The sequence below is a fragment of the Tachypleus tridentatus genome, unplaced genomic scaffold (genome assembly GCF_004210375.1).
Source record: "Tachypleus tridentatus isolate NWPU-2018 unplaced genomic scaffold, ASM421037v1 Hic_cluster_1, whole genome shotgun sequence".
Lineage (NCBI taxonomy): Eukaryota > Metazoa > Arthropoda > Merostomata > Xiphosura > Limulidae > Tachypleus > Tachypleus tridentatus.
Genome location: NW_027467777.1, coordinates 10,099,295 through 10,119,468, shown reverse-complemented (window position 1 = coordinate 10,119,468; position 20,174 = coordinate 10,099,295). Strand labels below are relative to the sequence as shown.

Below are 20,174 nucleotides of genomic sequence, written 5' to 3'. Positions count from 1 at the left end.
TATACACAATAGAACACCAGTTACAAGGACAGCTTTAATTTAAAGAAACCTTTAACACATATATACACAATAGAACACCAGTTACAAGGACAGCTTTAATTTAAAGAAACCTTTAACACATATATACACAATAGAACACCAGTTACAAGGACAGCATTTATTTAAAGAAACCTTTAACACATATATACACAATAGAACACCAGTTACAAGGACAGCTTTAATTTAAAGAAACCTTTAACACATATATACACAATAGAACACCAGTTACAAGGACAGCATTAATTTAGAGAAACCTTTAACACATATATACACAATAGAACACCAGTTACAAGGACAGCATTAATTTAGAGAAACCTTTAACACATATATACACAATAGAACACCAGTTACAAGGACAGCTTTAATTTAGAGAATCCTTTAACACATATATACACAATAGAACCCCAGTTACAAGGACAGCTTTAATTTAGAGAAACCTTTAACACATATATACACAATAGAACACCAGTTACAAGGACAGCATTAATTTAGAGAAACCTTTAACACATATATACACAATAGAACACCAGTTACAAGGACAGCTTTAATTTAAAGAAACCTTTAACACATATATACACAATAGAACACCAGTTACAAGGACAGCTTTAATTTAGAGAAACCTTTAACACATATATACACAATAGAACACCAGTTACAAAGATAGCATTTATTTAAAGAAACCTTTAACACATATATACACAATAGAACACCAGTTACAAGGACAGCTTTAATTTAGAGAAACCTTTAACACATATATACACAATAGAACACCAGTTACAAGGACAGCATTAATTTAGAGAAACCTTTAACACATATATACACAAAAAAACACCAATTACAAGGACAGCATTTATTTAAAGAAACCTTTAACACATATATACACAATAGAACACCAGTTACAAGGACAGCTTTAATTTAGAGAAACCTTTAACACATATATACACAATAGAACACCAGTTACAAGGACAGCATTAATTTAGAGAAACCTTTAACACATATATACACAATAGAACACCAGTTACAAGGACAGCATTAATTTAAAGAAACCTTTAACACATATATACACAATAGAACACCAGTTACAAGGACAGCATTAATTTAGAGAAACCTTTAACACATATATACACAATAGAAACCAGTTACAAGGACAGCTTTAATTTAGAGAAACCTTTAACACATATATACACAATAGAACACCAGTTACAAGGACAGCTTTAATTTAGAGAAACCTTTAACACATATATACACAAAAGAACACCAATTACAAGGACAGCATTTATTTAAAGAAACCTTTAACACATATATACACAATAGAACACCAATTACAAGGACAGCATTTATTTAAAGAAACCTTTAACACATATATACACAAAAAGGACACCAGTTACAAGGACAGCTTTAACGTAGAGAAACCTTTAACACATATATACACAATAAAACACCAGTTACAAGGACAGCATTAATTTAGAGAAACCTTTAACACATATATACACAATAGAACACCAGTTACAAGGACAGCATTAATTTAAAGAAACCTTTAACACATATATACACAAAAGGACACCAGTTACAAGGACAGCTTTAATTTAGAGAAACCTTTAACACATATATACACAAAAGGACACCAGTTACAAGGACAGCTTTAATTTAGAGAAACCTTTAATACATATATACACAAAAGGACACCAGTTACAAGGACAGCTTTAATTTAGAGAAACCTTTAACACATATATACACAATAGAACACCAGTTACAAGGATAACATTAATTTAAAGAAACCTGTAACACATATATACACAATAGAACACCAGTTACAAGGACAGCATTAATTTAAAGAAACCTTTAACACATATATACACAATAGAACACCAGTTACAAGGACAGCATTAATTTAGAGAAACCTTTAACACATATATACACAATAGAACACCAGTTACAAGGATAACATTAATTTAAAGAAACCTTTAACACATATATACACAATAGAACACCAGTTACAAGGATAACATTAATTTAAAGAAACCTTTAACACATATATACACAATAGAACACCAGTTACAAGGACAGCATTAATTTAGAGAAACCTTTAACACATATATACACAAAAGAACACCACTTACAAGGACAGCATTTATTTAAAGAAACCTTTAACACATATATACACAATAGAACACCAGTTACAAGGACAGCATTAATTTAGAGAAACCTTTAACACATATATACACAATAGAACACCAGTTACAAGGACAGCTTTAATTTAAAGAAACCTTTAACACATATATACACAATAGAACACCAGTTACAAGGACAGATTTAATTTAGAGAAACCTTTAACACATATATCCACAAAAGAACACCAATTACAAGGACAGCATTAATTTAAAGAAACCTTTAACACATATATACACAATAGAACACCAATTACAAGGACAGCATTTCTTTAAAGAAACCTTTAACACATATATACACAAAAGGACACCAGTTACAAGGACAGCTTTAACGTAGAGAAACCTTTAACACATATATACACAATAGAATACCAGTTACAAGGACAGCATTTATTTAAAGAAACCTTTAACACATATATACACAACAGAACACCAGTTACAAGGACAGCTTTAATTTAAAGAAACCTTTAACACATATATACACAATAGAACACCAGTTACAAGGACAGCATTAATTTAGAGAAACCTTTAACACATATATACACAATAGAACACCAGTTACTAGGACAGCTTTAATTCAAAGAAACCTTTAACACATATATACACAATAGAACACCAGTTACAAGAACAGCTTTAATTTAGAGAAACCTTTAACACATATATACACAATAGAACACCAGTTACAAAGATAGCATTTATTTAAAGAAACCTTTAACACATATATACACAATAGAACACCAGTTACAAGGACAGCTTTAATTTAGAGAAACCTTTAACACATATATACACAATAGAACACCAGTTACAAGGACAGCATTAATTTAGAGAAACCTTTAACACATATATACACAAAAAAACACCAATTACAAGGACAGCATTTATTTAAAGAAACCTTTAACACATATATACACAATAGAACACCAGTTACAAGGACAGCTTTAATTTAGAGAAACCTTTAACACATATATACACAATAGAACACCAGTTACAAGGACAGCATTAATTTAGAGAAACCTTTAACACATATATACACAATAGAACACCAGTTACAAGGACAGCATTAATTTAAAGAAACCTTTAACACATATATACACAATAGAACACCAGTTACAAGGACAGCATTAATTTAGAGAAACCTTTAACACATATATACACAATAGAACACCAGTTACAAGGACAGCTTTAATTTAGAGAAACCTTTAACACATATATACACAATAGAACACCAGTTACAAGGACAGCTTTAATTTAGAGAAACCTTTAACACATATATACACAAAAGAACACTAATTACAAGGACAGCATTTATTTAAAGAAACCTTTAACACATATATACACAATAGAACACCAATTACAAGGACAGCATTTATTTAAAGAAACCTTTAACACATATATACACAAAAGGACACCAGTTACAAGGACAGCTTTAACGTAGAGAAACCTTTAACACATATATACACAATAAAACACCAGTTACAAGGACAGCATTAATTTAGAGAAACCTTTAACACATATATACACAATAGAACACCAGTTACAAGGACAGCATTAATTTAAAGAAACCTGTAACACATATATACACAAAAGGACACCAGTTACAAGGACAGCTTTAATTTAGAGAAACCTTTAACACATATATACACAAAAGGACACCAGTTACAAGGACAGCTTTAATTTAGAGAAACCTTTAACACATATATACACAAAAGGACACCAGTTACAAGGACAGCTTTAATTTAGAGAAACCTTTAACACATATATACACAATAGAACACCAGTTACAAGGATAACATTAATTTAAAGAAACCTGTAACACATATATACACAATAGAACACCAGTTACAAGGACAGCATTAATTTAAAGAAACCTTTAACACATATATACACAATAGAACACCAGTTACAAGGACAGCATTAATTTAGAGAAACCTTTAACACATATATACACAATAGAACACCAGTTACAAGGATAACATTAATTTAAAGAAACCTTTAACACATATATACACAATAGAACACCAGTTACAAGGATAACATTAATTTAAAGAAACCTTTAACACATATATACACAAAAGGACACCAGTTACAAGGACAGCTTTAATTTAGAGAAACCTTTAACACATATATACACAAAAGAACACCAATTACAAGGACAGCATTTATTTAAAGAAACCTTTAACACATATATACACAATAGAACACCAATTACAAGGAAAGCATTTATTTAAAGAAACCTTTAACACATATATACACAAAAGGACACCAGTTACAAGGACAGCTTTAACGTAGAGAAACCTTTAACACATATATACACAATAAAACACCAGTTACAAGGACAGCATTAATTTAGAGAAACCTTTAACACATATATACACAATAGAACACCAGTTACAAGGACAGCATTAATTTAAAGAAACCTGTAACACATATATACACAAAAGGACACCAGTTACAAGGACAGCTTTAATTTAGAGAAACCTTTAACACATATATACACAAAAGGACACCAGTTACAAGGACAGCTTTAATTTAGAGAAACCTTTAATACATATATACACAAAAGGACACCAGTTACAAGGACAGCTTTAATTTAGAGAAACCTTTAACACATATATACACAATAGAACACCAGTTACAAGGATAACATTAATTTAAAGAAACCTGTAACACATATATACACAATAGAACACCAGTTACAAGGACAGCATTAATTTAAAGAAACCTTTAACACATATATACACAATAGAACACCAGTTACAAGGACAGCATTAATTTAGAGAAACCTTTAACACATATATACACAATAGAACACCAGTTACAAGGATAACATTAATTTAAAGAAACCTTTAACACATATATACACAATAGAACACCAGTTACAAGGACAGCTTTAATTTAGAGAAACCTTTAACACATATATACACAATAGAACACCAGTTACAAGGACAGCATTAATTTAGAGAAACCTTTAACACATATATACACAAAAGAACACCAATTACAAGGACAGCATTTATTTAAAGAAACCTTTAACACATATATACACAATAGAACACCAGTTACAAGGACAGCATTAATTTAGAGAAACCTTTAACACATATATACACAATAGAACACCAGTTACAAGGACAGCTTTAATTTAAAGAAACCTTTAACACATATATACACAATAGAACACCAGTTACAAGGACAGATTTAATTTAGAGAAACCTTTAACACATATATACACAAAAGAACACCAATTACAAGGACAGCATTAATTTAAAGAAACCTTTAACACATATATACACAATAGAACACCAATTACAAGGACAGCATTTCTTTAAAGAAACCTTTAACACATATATACACAAAAGGACACCAGTTACAAGGACAGCTTTAATGTAGAGAAACCTTTAACACATATATACACAATAGAACACCAGTTACAAGGACAGCTTTAATTTAGAGAAACCTTTAACACATATATACACAAAAGGACACCAGTTACAAGGACAGCTTTAATTTAGAGAAACCTTTAATACATATATACACAAAAGGACACCAGTTACAAGGACAGCTTTAATTTAGAGAAACCTTTAACACATATATACACAATAGAACACCAGTTACAAGGATAACATTAATTTAAAGAAACCTGTAACACATATATACACAATAGAACACCAGTTACAAGGACAGCATTAATTTAAAGAAACCTTTAACACATATATACACAATAGAACACCAGTTACAAGGACAGCATTAATTTAGAGAAACCTTTAACACATATATACACAATAGAACACCAGTTACAAGGACAGCATTAATTTAAAGAAACCTTTAACACATATATACACAATAGAACACCAGTTACAAGGATAACATTAATTTAAAGAAACCTGTAACACATATATACACAAAAGAACACCAGTTACAAGGACAGCATTAATTTAGAGAAACCTTTAACACATATATACACAATAGAACACCAGTTACAAGGACAGCATTAATTTAAAGAAACCTTTAACACATATATACACAATAGAACACCAGTTACAAGGACAGCATTAATTTAGAGAAACCTTTAACACATATATACACAATAGAACACCAGTTACAAGGACAGCTTTAATTTAGAGAAACCTTTAACACATATATACACAATAGAACACCAGTTACAAGGACAGCTTTAATTTAGAGAAACCTTTAACACATATATACACAAAAGAAACACCAATTACAAGGACAGCATTTATTTAAAGAAACCTTTAACACATATATACACAATAGAACACCAGTTACAAGGACAGCTTTAATTTAGAGAAACCTTTAACACATATATACACAATAGAACACCAGTTACAAGGACAGCATTAATTTAGAGAAACCTTTAACACATATATACACAAAAGAACACCAATTACAAGGACAGCATTTATTTAAAGAAACCTTTAACACATATATACACAAAAGGACACCAGTTACAAGGACAGCTTTAACTTAGAGAAACCTTTAACACATATATACACAATAGAACACCAGTTACAAGGACAGCATTAATTTAGAGAAACCGTTAACACATATATACACAATAGAACACCAGTTACAAGGACAGCATTAATTTAAAGAAACCTGTAACACATATATACACAAAAGGACACCAGTTACAAGGACAGCCTTAATTTAGAGAAACCTTTAACACATATATACACAAAAGGACACCAGTTACAAGGACAGCTTTAATTTAAAGAAACCTTTAACACATATATACACAATAGAACACCAGTTACAAGGATAACATTAATTTAAAGAAACCTGTAACACATATATACACAAAAGAAGACCAGTTACAAGGACAGCTTTAATTTAGAGAAACCTTTAACACATATATACACAATAGAACACCAGTTACAAGGACAGCATTAATTTAAAGAAACCTTTAACACATATATACACAATAGAACACCAGTTACAAGGACAGCATTAATTTAGAGAAACCTTTAACACATATATACACAATAGAACACCAGTTACAAGGAGAACATTAATTTAAAGAAACCTTTAACACATATATACACAATAGAACACCAGTTACAAGGACAGCATTAATTTAAAGAAACCTTTAACACATATATACACAATAGAACACCAGTTACAAGGACAGCTTTAATTTAGAGAAACCTTTAACACATATATACACAATAGAACACCAGTTACAAGGACAGCTTTAATTTAGAGAAACCTTTAACACATATATACACAATAGAACACCAGTTACAAGGACAGCTTTAATTTAGAGAAACCTTTAACACATATATACACAATAGAACACCAGTTACAAGGACAGCATTAATTTAGAGAAACCTTTAACACATATATACACAAAAGAACACCAATTACAAGGACAGCATTTATTTAAAGAAACCTTTAACACATATATACACAAAAGGACACCAGTTACAAGGACAGCTTTAACTTAGAGAAACCTTTAACACACATATACACAATAGAACACCAGTTACAAGGACAGCATTAATTTAGAGAAACCTTTAACACATATATACACAATAGAACACCAGTTACAAGGACAGCATTAATTTAAAGAAACCTGTAACACATATATACACAAAAGGACACCAGTTACAAGGACAGCTTTAATTTAGAGAAACCTTTAACACATATATACACAAATGGACACCAGTTACAAGGACAGCTTTAATTTAGAGAAACCTTTAACACATATATACACAATAGAACACCAGTTATAAGGATAACGTTAATTTAAAGAAACCTGTAACACATATATACACAATAGAACACCAGTTACAAGAACAACTTTAATTTAAAGAAACCTTTAACACATATATACACAATAGAACACCAGTTACAAGGATAACATTAATTTAAAGAAACCTGTAACACATATATACACAAAAGAACACCAGTTACAAGAACAGCTTTAATTTAAAGAAACCTTTAACACATATATACACAAAAGGACACCAGTTACAAGGACAGATTTAATTTAGAGAAACCTTTAACACATATATACACAATAGAACACCAGTTACAAGGACAGCTTTAATTTAGAGAAACCTTTAACACATATATACACAATAGAACACCAGTTACAAGGACAGCATTAATTTAAAGAAACCTTTAACACATATATACACAATAGAACACCAGTTACAAGGACAGCATTAATTTAGAGAAACCTTTAACACATATATACACAATAGAACACCAGTTACAAGGATAACATTAATTTAAAGACACCTTTAACACATATATACACAAAAGAACACCAGTTACAAGGACAGCATTAATTTAAAGAAACCTGTAACACATATATCCACAATAGAACACCAGTTACAAGGATAACATTAATTTAAAGAAACCTTTAACACATATATACACAATAGAACACCAGTTACAAAGATGGCATTAATTTAAAGAAACCTGTAACACATATATACACAAAAGAACACCAGTTACAAGGACAGCTTTAATTAAGAGAAACCTTTAACACATATATACACAAAAGAACACCAGTTACAAGGACAGCATTAATTTAAAGAAACCTTTAACACATATATACACAATAGAACACCAGTTACAAGGTGTTTTGAAAAAATTTTGAAAAAACCTTAAACACACATAAACAGAAAAAACAGCAGTTACATTAAGTTAAAGAAAAATAATTCTACTTACAATTTTATAGTTCACACTAAAAGATAAATGCATGTACAGCTTCAGTATATTTTGTTTAAAATTTAATGACAACTAAGTCGGCATGTTTAATAACATAGCATCTTGGAACATTAATTTATGTTTTATTACATATGATAGTAGTTCTTAGTATCTTGGAACATTAATTTATGCTTTATTACATATTATACTAGTTCTTAGTATCTTAGAACATTAATTTACCCTTTATAAGATATGACACTAGTTCTTAGTATCTTGGAACATTAATTTATGCTTTATTACATATTATACTAGTTCTTAATATCTTATATCATTAATTTATGTTTTATTACATATTATACCAGTTCTTAGTATCTTAGATCATTAATTTATGTTTTATTACTTATTATACTAGTTCCTAGTATCTTAGAACATTAATTTATGCTTTATTACTTATTATACTAGTTCCTAGTATCTTAGAACATTAATTTATGCTTTATTACTTATTATACTAGTTCCTAGTATCTTAGAACATTAATTTATGCTTTATCACATATTATAATAGTTCTTAATATCTTAGAACATTAATTTATGCTTTATTACATATAGTACTAGTTCTTAGTATCTTGGAACATTAATTTAAGATTTATTACATATTATACTAGTTCTTAGTATCTTAGAACATTAATTTATGCTTTATTACATATGATACTAGTTGTTAATATCTTAGTATGTTAGAACATTAATTTATTTTTTATGACATATCATTCTAGTTATTAGTATCTTAGAACATTACTTTATGCTTTATTACATATTATACTAGTTCCTTGTATCTTAGAACATTATACTAGTTCTTAGTATCTTAGAACATTCTACTAGTTCTTAATATCTTATATCATTAATTTATATTTTATTACATATTATACTAGTTCCTAATATCTTAGAACATTATACTAGATCTTAGTACCTTAGAACATTATACTAGATCTTAGTATCTTAGAACATTATACTAGTTCTTAGTATCTTGAAACATTAATTTATGTTTTATTACATATTATACCAGTTCTTAATATCTTAGATCATTAATTTGTTTTATTACATATTATACTAGTTCCTAGTATCTTAGAACATTAATTTATGCTTTATTACATATGATACTAGTTCTTAATAACTTAGTATCTTAGAATATTAATTTATGTTTTATGACATAGCATTCTAGTTCTTAGTATCTCAGAACATTACTTTATGCTTTATTACATATTATACTAGTTCTTAGTATCTTAGAACATTAATTTATGTTTTATTACTAATTATACTGTTCTTAGTATATTGGAACATTAATATAAGCTTTATTACATATGATAGTAGTTCTTAGTATCTTAGAACATTAATTTATGCTTTATTACTTATTATACTAGTTCTTAGTATCTTATAACATTAATATATGCTTTATTATATATTATAATAGTTCTTAATATCTTAGAACATTAATTTATGCTTTATTACATATAGTACTAGTTCTTAGTATCTTAGAACATTAATTTGTTTTATTACATATTATACTAGTTCCTAGTATCTTAGAACATTAATTTATGTTTTATTACTTATTATACTAGTTCTTAGTATCTTAGAACATTAATTTATGCTTTATTACTTATTATACTAGTTCTTAGTATCTTAGAACATTAATTTATGCTTTATTACATATTATACTAGTTCCTAGTATCTTAGAACATTAATTTATGTTTTATTACTTATTATACTAGTTCTTAGTATCTTGGAACATTAATTTATGCTTTATTATATATTATAATAGTTCTTAATATCTTACAACATTAATTTATGTTTTATTACTTATTATACTAGTTCTTAGTATCTTAGAACATTAATTTATGCTTTATTACATATTATACTAGTTCCTAGTATCTTAGAATATTATGCTTTATTACATAGTATATTACTTCTTAGTATTTTAGAACATTAATTTATGCTTTATTACATATTATACTAGTTCTTAGTATCTTAGAACATTATACTGGTTCTTTGTATCTTAGAACATTAATTTATGCTTTATTACATATTATACTGGTTCTTAGTATCTTAGAACATTAATTTATGCTTTATTACATATTACACTACTTCTTAGTATTTTAGAACATTAATTTATGCTTTATTACATATTATACCAGTTCTTAGTATCTTAGAACATTAATTTATGCTTTATTACATATGATACTTGTTCTTAATATCTTAGTATCTTAGAACATTATACTAGTTCTTTGTATCTTAGAACATTATACTAGTTCTTAATATCTTATATCATTAATTTATGTTTTATTACATATTATACTAGTTTCTAATATCTTAGAACATTATACTAGTTCTTATTATCTTGGAACATTAATTTATGTTTTATTACACATTATACCAGTTCTTAGTATCTTAGATCATTAATTTGTGTTTTATTACATATTATACTAGTTCCTAGTATCTTAGAACATTAATTTATGCTTTATTACATATTATACTAGTTCTTAGTATCTTAGAACATTAATTTATGCTTTATTACATATTATACTAGTTCTTAGTATCTTAGAACATTAATTTATGCTTTATTACATATTATACTAGTTCTTAGTATCTTAGATCATTAATTTATATTTTATTACATATTATACTAGTTCGTAGTATCTTAGGACATTAATTTATGCTTTATTACATATGATACTAGTTCTTAGTATCTTAGAACAATATACTAGTTCTTAGTATCTTAGAACAATATACTAGTTCTTAGTATCTTAGAACACTATACTAGTTCTTAGTATCTTAGATCATTAATTTATGTTTTATTACATATAATACTAGTTCTTAGTATCTTGGAACATTAATTTATGTTTTATTACCTATTATACTAGTTCTTAATATCTTAGGACATTAATTTATGCTTTATTACTTATTATACTAGTTCTTAATATCTTAGAACATTAATTTATGCTTTCTTACATATTATACTAGTTCTTAGCATCTTAGAACATTAATTTATGCTTTATTACATATGATACTAGTTCTTAGTATCTTAGATCATTAATTTATGTTTTATTACATATTATACTAGTTCGTAGTATCTTAGGACATTAATTTATGCTTTATTACATATGATACTAGTTCTTAGTATCTTAGATCAGTAATTTATGTTTTATTACTTATTATACTAGTTCCTAGTATCTTAGAACATTAATTTATGCTTTATTACTTATTATACTAGTTCCTAGTATCTTAGAACATTAATTTATGCTTTATCACATATTATAATAGTTCTTAATATCTTAGAACATTAATTTATGCTTTATTACATATAGTACTAGTTCTTAGTATCTTGGAACATTAATTTACGATTTATTACATATTATACTAGTTCTTAGTATCTTAGAACATTAATTTATGCTTTATTACATATGATACTAGTTGTTAATATCTTAGTATCTTAGAACATTAATTTATTTTTTATGACATATCATACTAGTTATTAGTATGTTAGAACATTACTTTATGCTTTATTACATATTATACTAGTTCCTTGTATCTTAGAACATTATACAAGTTCTTAGTATCTTAGAACATTCTACTAGTTCTTAATATCTTATATCATTAATTTATATTTTATTACATATTATACTAGTTCCTAATATCCTAGAACATTATACTAGATCTTAGTATCTTAGAACATTATACTAGATCTTAGTATCTTAGAACATTATACTAGTTCTTAGTATCTTGAAACATTAATTTATGTTTTATTACATATTATACCAGTTCTTAATATCTTAGATCATTAATTTGTTTTATTACATATTATACTAGTTCCTAGTATCTTAGAACATTAATTTCTGCTTTATTACATATTATACTAGTTCTTAGTATCTTAGAACATTATGCTTTATTACATATTATACTACTTCTTAGTATTTTAGAACATTAATTTATGCTTTATTACATATTATACTAGTTCTTAGTATCTTAGAACATTAATTTATGCTTTATTACATATTATACTAGTTCTTAGTATCTTAGAACATTAATTTATGCTTTATTACATGTGATACTAGTTCTTAATAACTTAGTATCTTAGAACATTAATTTATGTTTTATGACATAGCATTCTAGTTCTTAGTATCTCAGAACATTACTTTATGCTTTATTACATATTATACTAGTTCTTAGTATCTTAGAACATTAATTTATGTTTTATTACTAATTATACTGTTCTTAGTATATTGGAACATTAATATAAGCTTTATTACATATGATACTAGTTCTTAGTATCTTAGAACATTAATTTATGTTTTATTACTTATTATAATAGTTCTTAATATCTTAGAACATTAATTTATGCTTTATTACATATAGTACTAGTTCTTAGTATCTTAGAACATTAATTTGTTTTATTACATATTATACTAGTTCCTAGTATCTTAGAACATTAATTTATGTTTTATTACTTATTATACTAGTTCTTAGTATCTTAGAACATTAATTTATGCTTTATTACATATTATACTAGTTCCTAGTATCTTAGAACATTATGCTTTATTACATAGTATATTACTTCTTAGTATTTTAGAACATTAACTTATGCTTTATTACATATAATGCTAGTTCTTAGTATCTTAGAACATTAATTTATGTTTTATTACTTATTATACTAGTTCTTAGTATCTTAGAACATTAATTTATGCTTTATTACATATTATACTAGTTCCTAGTATCTTAGAATATTATGCTTTATTACATAGTATATTACTTCTTAGTATTTTAGAACATTAATTTATGCTTTATTACATATTATACTAGTTCCTAGTATCTTAGAACATTATGCTTTATTAGATAGTATATTACTTCTTAGTATTTTAGAACATTAATTTATGTTTTATGACATATCATACTAGTTCTTAGTATCTTAGAACATTATACTAGTTCTTTGTATCTTAGAACATTAATTTATTCTTTATTACATATTATACCGGTTCTTAGCATCTTAGAACATTAATTTATGCTTTATTACATATTACACTACTTCTTAGTATTTTAGAACATTAATTTATGCTTTATTACATATTATACTAGTTCTTAGTATCTTAGAACATTAATTTATGCTTTATTACATATGATACTTGTTCTTAATATCTTAGTATCTTAGAACATTATACTAGTTCTTTGTATCTTAGAACATTATACTAGTTCTTTATATCTTATATCATTAATTTATGTTTTATTACATATTATACTAGTTTCTAATATCTTAGAACATTATACTAGTTCTTATTATCTTGGAACATTAATTTATGTTTTATTACACATTATACCAGTTCTTAGTATCTTAGATCATTAATTTGTGTTTTATTACATATTATACTAGTTCCTAGTATCTTAGAACATTAATTTATGCTTTATTACATATTATACTAGTTCTTAGTATCTTAGAACATTAATTTATGCTTTATTACATATTATACTAGTTCTTAGTATCTTAGATCATTAATTTATATTTTATTACATATTATACTAGTTCATAGTATCTTAGGACATTAATTTATGCTTTATTACATATGATACTAGTTCTTAGTATCTTAGAACATTATACTAGTTCTTAGTATCTTAGAACACTATACTAGTTCTTAGTATCTTAGAACACTATACTAGTTCTTAGTATCTTAGATCATTAATTTATGTTTTATTACATATAATACTAGTTCTTAGTATCTTGGAACATTAATTTATGTTTTATTACCTATTATACTAGTTCTTAATATCTTAGGACATTAATTTATGCTTTATTACTTATTATACTAGTTCTTAATATCTTAGAACATTAATTTATGCTTTCTTACATATTATACTAGTTCTTAGCATCTTAGAACATTAATTTATGCTTTATTACATATGATACTAGTTCTTAGTATCTTAGATCATTAATTTATGTTTTATTACATATTATACTAGTTCGTAGTATCTTAGGACATTAATTTATGCTTTATTACATATGATACTAGTTCTTAGTATCTTAGAACATTAATTTATGCTTTATTACATATGATACTAGTTCTTAGTATCTTAGAACATTATACTAGTTCTTAGTATCTTAGAACACTATACTAGTTCTTAGTATCTTAGAACACTATACTAGTTCTTAGTATCTTAGATCATTAATTTATGTTTTATTACATATAATACTAGTTCCTAGTATCTTAGAACATTAATTTATGTTTTATTACCTATTATACTAGTTCTTAGCATCTTAGAACATTAATTTATGCTTTATTACATATGATACTAGTTGTTAGTACTTTAGAACATTAATTTATGCTTTATTACATATTATACTAGTTCTTAGTATCTTAGAACATTAATTTATGTTTTATTACCTATTATACTAGTTCTTAATATCTTAGGACATTAATTTATGCTTTGTTACATGTTAGTTCTTAGAAATGGAAAACCTTTCCCCCTTACCTTAGAAAGGATGTGAATATGCCTTGGTACATAAATTATAAAACAAGGTTTTGTTTAAATTGATTCATAACCTGCAGTGGACAGTTGGGAAATTTTGTTCATTAGAATATGTACAGAACTTTTTGACCACAACTGTGATAAGTTTTAAGTACAGTATGGAACAATAAATCTTAATTTAACTATTTGGTGAAAACAACAAGAAATTTAAATGTAACTTTCTGGTGGAAACTCATTGTTTGTTTTTATAAAAGACATTTTTTTATTCATTTCCTGTTCATGGATGGTACTGACTGATCTTAAACACAAACTTTCTTCACTTTCTGTTCAAATTTACTATTACTAATCTCAAGAACGAATGCTTGTTCAGTTTCTGTTCACAATTGGTACTACAAATCTTAAAAGCAAATATTGTCCAATTTCTTTTTATTTTTGGTATTATCAGCTTTCAAGACAAAGTTCGTTCAGTTTCTGTTCATATTTGATATTACTAGTCTCTAAAAGAGTTTGTTTAGTTTCTGTTTGTGTTCAATAATATCATCCTTAAAGACAAAGTTTGTTCAGCTGATGTTCATGTTCCATCTTACCAATCTTAAAGACAAAGCTTGTTCAGCTGATGTTCATGTTCCATCTTACCAATCTTAAAGACAAAGTTTGTTCATCTGATGTTCATGTTCCATCTTACCAATCTTAAAAACAAAGTTTGTTCAGCTGATGTTCATGTTCCATCTTACCAATCTTAAAAACAAAGTTTGTTCAGCTGATGTTCATGTTCCATCTTATCAATCTTAAAGAGAAAGTTTGTTCAGCTGATGTTCATGTTCCATCTTACCAATCTTAAAAACAAAGTTTGTTCAGCTGATGTTCATGTTCCATCTTACCAATCTTAAAGACAAAAGTTTGTTCAGCTGATGTTCATGTTCCATCTTACCAATCTTAAAAAGAAAGTTTGTCCAGCTGATGTTCATGTTCCATCATACCAATCTTAAAAACAAAGTTTGTTCAGCTGATGTTCATGTTCCATCTTACCAATCTCAAAAACAAAGTTTGTTCAGCTGATGTTCGTGTTCCATCTTACCAATCTTAAAAACAAAGTTTGTTCAGCTGATGTTCGTGTTCCATCTTACCAATCTTAAAAACAAAGTTTGTTCAGCTGATGTTCGTGTTCCATCTTACCAATCTTAAAAACAAAGTTTGTTCAGCTGATGTTCATGTTCCATCTTACCAATCTTAAAAACAAAGTTTGTTCAGCTGATGTTCATGTTCCATCTTACCAATCTTAAAGAGAAAGTTTGTTCAGCTGATGTTCATGTTCCATCTTACCAATCTTAAAGACAAAGTTTGTTCAGCTGATGTTCATGTTCCATCTTACCAATCTTAAAAACAAAGTTTGTTCATCTGATGTTCATGTTCCATCTTACCAATCTTAAAAACAAAGTTTGTTCAGCTGATGTTCATGTTCCATCTTACCAATCTTAAAAACAAAGTTTGTTCAGCTGATGTTCATGTTCCATCTTACCAATCTTAAAGACAAAGTTTGTTCAGCTGATGTTCATGTTCCATCTTACCAATCTTAAAGACAAAGTTTGTTCAGCTGATGTTCATGTTCCATCTTACCAATCTTAAAGACAAAGTTTGTTCAGCTGATGTTCGTGTTCCATCTTACCAATCTTAAAGACAAAGTTTGTTCAGCTGATGTTCATGTTCCATCTTACCAATCTTAAAAACAAAGTTTGTTCAGCTGATGTTCATGTTCCATGTTACCAATCTTAAAAACAAAGTTTGTTCAGCTGATGTTCATGTTCCATCTTACCAATCTTAAAGACAAAGTTTGTTTAGTTTCTGTTCACTTATAGTAGCACAAAAATGTTATATGAATGTTGACAATTTAACCACAATATTAAATATGCCCAGGTTTTCCTTTATAATAATTATTAAGGTTAAAGATAAGGAGTGCAAGCATATAATTATATACTAGCAGTGTAAACTGCAAGCGTTTTTTGGTATTCAACTTGATAACTTCAAATTAGCTGAAACAAAGATGAAATTTCCTATAACAAGGTTCCCTGTTGTGTTCATTATCTTCTTAATCAAGTAACATTCATTTCTAATTATAATTGGAATTTATTTTGAATTTATAGGCAAATCAGTATAAATTTTCACAAATTGCTTTTGAAAAGATGAAATTATTAAAATCATTAAAACTGTTGTTTTAGAACAAAGCTACACTGGCTCTATCTACTGCAGGAATCAAACCCCAGATCTAGACATTGTGAAATGATATCTTATGACTGACTTATCGGGTGACTAGTAGTATACAAATCACAGAATTGTGGTGAGTTTATAACAAATACATTAGTTGTTTGTAAGCCTTAAGGTTAAGCCTAAAAAATCAGTGTGAAAAATGAAAAAATTTTTCTTTAAAGATATTTCATATAATCATAGTTTAATTTCTACTATTTGACTTAACAGAACTCTCTGAAGACAATGTATTTTATCAACTCTAATTTGCTTAAGTTTCTTTGAAATCATATAGGATCAGTATGGTCCAAAACATATCAGATGTACACAAGTTATGAACAGAGAGGCTGTTAATATAAAGTAGCATAATGGATATTAAAGTTGTATAAAGTTATGTTAGCAAGTCATTACAAAGACAAAATTTATTTATTTTTAAATCTTGTTTCTGAGAGAATTAATTTTTAAAAATATCTGGCTATGCATGTCCTCCTACTAATCCGGAGCAGATATGTTGGTTGAGTTCTATTACTAGTTTTATTTTCGACTCACCTTTCACATATTTGAGCCCAACTTCTAATCCTTGCTGAGGGGTGGTCGAGATGAGAAAGAATTTCACAGTCTCAAAGATGTCACCATTGTTTACTAAAAGTTCTTTGGCTTTAATAATACACTCATCCACAGGAGGAAGGAATGCCTAAAAATGAACACAAAATTCCAAATTATCTCTTTCTTCATGAAGTTGGTGTGAATTGAATTTAGAAAGTTTTGTTACTTTAACTCACTTAAGTTCCTCAAGGTAAATTAGAATGTTATTTTTCATGACAAAAAATCCACTTCAAATAAAAATGTATCTCAGAACTGTTGGTATGTGTATTAACACTTTTACTATTAAAGCACTGCAAGTCAAATAAACACAACATAACCATAGAAAACACCCAGAAACAAACTACGAAAACAAATATAAACAAATGCAAAATCAAAGAAGCCCTACTTATACAGCAACTAAAACCAATATAAAGAAACATCTTTATACATGTACTAATTAACAACCCAACATCTAACTACCACACTCCCTTCAATCCCATACCCACTTATACTCTCACTCCTACGACATGCACTCGGCAACTGTCAGTTGCAAACTCTTTCTTTATTAACCTGATGATGACCTACAAAGGTCAAAACATTGCTCTCTGGTTTATTATTAAAAGTGTTAATACCCATACCAGCCATTCTGAGACACATTGGAATGTTATTTTAAGTTACATAGGTTCCATAAGTGTCCTACAAAAGAGACAGACAAATGATAACAAGGTAAAAGTGTAACAACACATAGAGAAAAGTTTCAAATAAGAGGGTTAAATAAGAAATCTAAAACTATAAATCCAACATGGCTAACTAGACTTCAAATGTGATGGACAAACATGAAACACGAGGACTTTTATCATATAAAGCATCAAGTACAATAAGTACTTTTAGGGATAAGAGGAAACATAAAACATATATACAGCCAGCAAAAAATAACACAGTTACTATGACTAAGTTACAAAGGAAACACATAAACGTATTGAAGTTAGGGGAATGCATATACCAACATCAAAATGTAGAAGATGGTTTTCATCACTGGATCCCAAAGACACATTTACTACCAATGGGACTGACATACAATATTTCAGATTTTCATTAGTTATTAACCAATCTGATGAATAAGTAGCAAAATGGATTTAATGTTATTTTAACATCCACCTTTCTTTAAGTTTAATATATATTCAGAAATGTGACTTATATTCCTAAATGTGTATTGTGCATGTCCCACCTGTTCTCTAAATTTGTAGAAGAGTCTTGAGAGTAAGAATACAAAAGATATGTTTTACGAAAGCACTAGAATATCATTGAATACTGTTGCCAAGTGAATTTATCAATGCTCTTGACTAATGAGTATAAATATTAACCATTGCAACATGCAGAGAGACAATTATTGAATACTGGATGTTATCTACTTTCAGTATACCATAAGCCACAGAAGCTATAATTGTGATTAATGCTTATTAATGAAAAACAACAACAGAATCTCACCAGAAACATTTGAAAATGTTTAACATTATGAATCATTCAACTTCAGAGAACTAACTTTGGATGTTATTATTTATACAAAGACATTTATAACTTTGGTAGTGAAAAATTTGCATGTGCTTGTACAAGGGCTGTTCAAAAAATAAGCGGACTGTTTGAATTGCGCCGCTCCAGTTGGTTCCAGGGGAATCCACTTGGTGTCGCTAGGTTCGCACAGATCAGCTGATTACGACGCCATTTCCCGATTGCAGATATCTTCATTTGTGTATTAGCTACGCGGTTTTAAGTGAAGTGCGATTTTTTCGTTTGGCAGATTTCAGAATGAATGACCTGAAGGAGCAACGACTTGCTGTGAAATTTTGTGTTAAACTTGGAAACTCTGCGACTGAAACTTTTGCTATGCTTAACACGGCTTACGGTGATGTTGCTATGAAGCGTATGGCATGTTTCAAGTGGCATGAACGTTTTAAGGATGGT

General features: G+C 27.8%; 1 protein-coding gene across 2 annotated transcripts in view; it reads right to left on the bottom strand.

Moving 5' to 3' along the window:
• LOC143241858 (WD repeat-containing protein 17-like) overlaps positions 1–18,523 on the bottom strand; it is a 29,465-nt gene extending 10,942 nt beyond the window's left edge. Inside the window, exon 1 of one of the 2 annotated variants that reach the window (XM_076485135.1) lies at positions 18,177–18,523. The gene's annotated coding sequence lies outside the window, so the exon portion shown is untranslated. The remainder of the gene's footprint in view (positions 1–18,176) is intronic. The other variant, XM_076485134.1, reaches the window with a different exon arrangement.
• Positions 18,524–20,174: the final 1,651 nt, after the last annotated feature.